This window comes from Montipora capricornis, chromosome 6 (assembly GCF_036669925.1).
Source record: "Montipora capricornis isolate CH-2021 chromosome 6, ASM3666992v2, whole genome shotgun sequence".
Classification (NCBI taxonomy): domain Eukaryota; kingdom Metazoa; phylum Cnidaria; class Anthozoa; order Scleractinia; family Acroporidae; genus Montipora; species Montipora capricornis.
Window position 1 is genome coordinate 35461292 of NC_090888.1, and position 5000 is coordinate 35466291.

General features: G+C 42.0%; 1 protein-coding gene across 1 annotated transcript in view; it reads right to left on the reverse strand.

Annotated features, from left to right (window-relative positions):
• Nucleotides 1-5000, reverse strand: part of LOC138052024 (large ribosomal subunit protein bL20-like) — a 596113-nt gene that overhangs the window by 131471 nt on the left and 459642 nt on the right. The window lies entirely within an intron of this gene.

Genomic DNA, 5000 nt, shown 5'->3' on the forward strand with positions numbered 1-5000 from the left:
AAAAATCAACATTACAAGGAGGAATGAAATGGAGGAGTGCATGGTTTGCCAAAGCGTATTGGCAGGTACTGCAAGATTGAAATCGGCTTTTACCATGAGTCTTCGTCGTAGTTGTCTTATTTTGCCGTCACGTGCTTTTAGAACGCTTGACTGCTAGTAAAAAACTTTCTACCTTCAAGGTTTTAATGTGCCTCACCGATGACAAACTATATCCAGTTGCTTTAGTCGCGCAGAATGTGTTAAGCAGTTGTCCTGGCCAGTTTTTCGTGTGATACTGTGCTGGTGAATAGCACAGAGAACTGGGTAAAGCGCAGTTCTCGCACCTAAAGCACCAAATAATCAAACAGAAATATCCGGATGGCCGAAAACGTCGTTATTTAAACTGCTCCTTTCACAGTTGACAACTTTCACACTTTTTTTAAGTCGCTAAATCAGTCCAACGATTTGGACTGCTCTTCCCCGCCATCAACCGCAATTAAGCGAGCACGAGAAGAAGACCGCTGAGCGCCCGTAATTTCTTAATTTTCTTGTTTTCCTTCGCGACCCGTACACACCAGGGGCCCGTTTCTCGAAAGTCCCGAAACCTTTTCGGGCCCGAAAAGCCATCTGTGAAATTCTGGAAAGCCGATCTTTTAAGATGCTTTCAAGGTAACAAAAAGAAAAAGGATCATATTGGGTTCCTGAGCACCCGAAAATTAACTGTGAAGTTTGACGAATTAAATGCTCTCCGCTCTTGAGTTTCAAAAGGAATTGTGACACCCGAAAATAACCTTTAAAGTTTCTGGACTTTCGAGAAACGGCCCCCAGGGGCCCGCTTCTCGACAGTCCCAAAAACTCTTCGGGCCCGAAAAGCCATTTGTGAACCTGCCAACCGCTTGTTCAGGGAAGCCGATCTTTTAACAAGTTTTCAAGGTAACTAAACGGAAACTGACTGTGAAGTTTGATGACTTAAATCGTCCTCATTCTTGAGGTACAAAGGGAATTGTGACTCCCGGAAATGGCCCGTAAAGTTTCGGGACGTTTGAGAAACGGGCCCCTATCTACCGGATAAATCGCTATCCAGCGGATAAACACTAGCAAAACCAATCGACTTATCCAGTGGATAGTGATTTATCCGGCGAATAGTGATTTATCCGGCGAATAGCGCTATCCATCGTTTGAGCAACTGGGGCCAGGACGGTATTTCAACTTGTTATTTTTTTTTTTTTCTTGACAAGTGCACTTGTTCAAAAGCTAGCATGCTAGCTATGGAATTCCTTCCCCCATCGTCGCAACAAAGGTCTGCTCGCCAACAATTATTCCAACCAATTGATGGTGAAACGTCTTCCTTCCAAATCATACTTGAAGTATAAACAAGGGGACATAGCTCGGACTTCCACTCTCTGGGACCTCAGAATCCGAAAGGCTCTAGCTAGGGAAGCTTGCAACAAATTGGGTAGAATATGGCGCAGCAATGTCAAGTGTTATGAGTGACTCATGGCTTTAATTGAACACTTAACTGTGATGCAAAATCGGCGCCTTGATGAAATCTACAGGTACCCCCATGCAGGCAGATTTCAAAACATACTCTGGAGCGAGCATGCCACCCTGAAGCGAACATATGGTAACTTAAAACCAATCTCTGTACTTTTTGGCCCAGAAACGCCTGGATTTCGCCCGCAACCGCGACACGATCATTAACTTCACTGCCCTGGGAACGGGCGTTTAGACCCCATTACTCTCGTTCATTATAGGTTCTCTTACAAAGTGTTCCTCAGGGCAGGGGGTTTGACAATGTGATAAACATCATCACCTGTGACAATAGATCGTTTTCACTGTCACGCAACAAAAAAATAATACCAAAACCGTTCAATGAAATAAGACAAAAACTTCGAATGTTGTAGGAGACACATCAATAAATCACCTCAAAAATTCTCAGGTCTGTGCGGTACATCGTTTCTAAGTTATTTGTCGGGGCGTTTTACGCAACTAGACCCCGTATGCATACAGTTACCATACTTGTAGATCATGGTATAATGGCTCATCATATTTAACAATTATTCCTCGAGCCCAAATGGGCTGAGTCAATAGCCCATGAGGCCGAAGGCCGAATGGGCTATTGACTCAGAGGCCATGAGGGCATGAATTCACAAAACCTCCACCAATAGTGCGCGTTATAAGCTACACACATTAAAGTTTTCGCCTTAAGTGCAATTGAAAACAAGATTCAATTTTTACGCCTTCCGCATATAATATCAGTTGATATGTTACCTGGTCACGGAGCGGGACAGGTAAAACTCACGAAATAGCTTTGCTGTTAGGAAAAAGCTTTGTTGCTTTTATTAACAACAAAAATCGTATTTAGTATAATTAATAGAATATCACTTAACTGTTCACTTTTCATTTATCAGTTAACTACTAATTTTTTGGCCAAATATCAGTTAACTACTACTTTTTTGGCCAATTGTCAGTTAACTGTTAACCCCATTAGCACCCTCATACAAGCATGTATGGGCATTTTGAAGAATTCCACAAACTAAGTAAATTTTTCCTATTGGACTGAGATCGATTTAAGCTGCTGTTTAAAACCTACGAATTTATAAAAGTTAGTGATTGTTCCAAACATCCATTCGACTGCAATTCTGACTTCAGACATGCGCTCGTTAAAAATGGCCATCTGTGGGGTAAGCTGTACATTCCTAAAAGGAGCTTGTAAGTGAAGACTAATGGGGTAGGCTGGGTCACCATAGAGACATAAAGGCTCTTTGCAAGTCCGTCAATAATCCTGATTCACACAGCATACTGCTATCATGCCTACGTCCTTCATATGGTCCATTCAAGTTTGCAATAATCCCATTGGGAAGCACAACACTTTTATTTCATGGGCACATTTATGTCCATTGAAAACTATTTGTTGATTTTTTTTGGGTCTTGAACTCTTACACAGAGTTCCATCGATAAAACCAAAACAGCTTTGGAGCGGAGCACCTCTGTTGTGGATAATTTGTGCGCAATGTTCCAAAGTTCGAGGAAGAAGAAATGGTTGATTCTAAGATTTCAAGCAATGGTTATGTGCTTCAAAGGTGGAATCCAGAACATGGGTAAAAATTAAGCGCAACTCTGTTGGATTTCGACCAAATGTGAAAACCATGTCACTATACCTACAAGGAAAGGCAAGTCTTTTAAGAGAATGCAAAGTCCTTCGATACCTGTACAGACAGTTCCTTGGGAGCAAGTAAACTTATCAGGAAATCCTAAAATATAAAGCAGTAGCTCCAGGTCAGCTTTGTGAAATCGAAATTCAACTTTACACTCGGTTTCGTCCATGTCATCAAAATAAAATCTATCATATTTCCTCATTAAGAACTGCAAATTCTTCTTCGTCGATAGTATCGCCAAAATAAGAAAGACAAGTCGTCTCTGACAGTTTGAAGAGAGTAAACATCAATGGACGACGACGTGTCTTCTTTCCCGCGCTAAATCAAATAGATGGACGTCCCGTCGGTCTCAGTTTCCCGGGATGTAACACGGCCAAACAGCGCGTCCTAATAGACCTCTCACGTCCTTTTTCTAAATCAGTCTAATGATAGTAATCCTCCTTGCAGGCCTCCATTGAATGGTTGACTCGATTCAGACTTAAAAGTCGTCTGTATTCCGCCCATTTTAACTGATCATTGCGACTCGCTTTATTCTATCTCTTTCCCACATCAATTGTTTCATTTCAGGGGTGAGCTAGGGAGCCTTGGCGTTTCTAACCCTCCTTTTCTTGACTGGTGCATGAAGGTTGGCTACTTCTAAAAATGATTGTTTCCACAACTCCTATGCTTTTGTGGGATTATCTATTTGCTCTATTACTTCCCAAGGAACCAGCGCCATGTCACTCATAGAGTTATCTGGCACACAATTTTTGTATTGTCTGGAGTCAAGGATTCGCGGGAAGGAGCTAGGGAATGTTGGTTTTCTAGAGACATTAAACTGTGATCAAGGCATCCAATATGAGACACACCTGATGTAACAAATTTGTGTGGCTCATTGTTCAGAAATAAGTCGATAAGTGATTTGGGATTTGATGTGACGCGTGTGGGCTCCTTGATCAGTTGAGCATATTGATACGATTCACAGAGTTCAATAAGGTGTCTAGTTTCATTACCTGGGGTAATGGCAATCATTTCACAGTTTTATATCGCCTAGTATATTTGACTCAATATTTTCCGCTTCATTCTTTCCCAGAAGGACCTCGAAGTTATGGAATAGCTTGGTGAATTCGGAGGTCAATACCAGTTTGAAAGAAGAAATGGCTGGGCCTTAGGTTTTCGAATCTCAATACACAAGAACTCAAGGTCTGGATGAGAAAGGTCGGATCTGCTTTTATAATCAATGACATTACGAATGTACGCGGCAACACCACCACCACTTCTGCATCGGTCACACCTAACAAGTCGGCTAACCTTCCATTGACACTGCAGAATCAGTAAAGGTGTTGTCAAGACATACATACATACATACATACATACATACATACATACATACATACATACATACATACATACATACATACTTAATTGACCGCTCCCCATAGGGGCTTTTCAGGGCCAATGAAGCACAACGAAACAACAGCACAGAACAACAGCAACAACAACAACTGTTAAGAATCCCAACTGGCCGGAGGCAAACCAGTTGGCTATTTACAAGTGCAGCTGGGAAGTTGAACCAGGGAATACCAGGAAACAATTCAAAGAGTGGTCAGAGCGGGTCTTGAACCCGGGATCTCCGAATCTCAAGGCAAGCGCCCTAACCAGACGAGACGAGTCTCATTTAAGGCTAGTACATCCAGTGTCTTAGATTGCATTCTTAAGCGAAGCTCGTCCAGGTATTTAGGCAAACTGACAATATTGACAAATGCTATTTTGAAGGCCTTTAGTTTGGGTAAATTGAAAGTTAGGTCTGGTTCAGATGTACAGTCTTGTCCAAATTCCCAGTTTGACTTTTCATTTGACCGGGTAAGGTAGGGATAGCAGGAT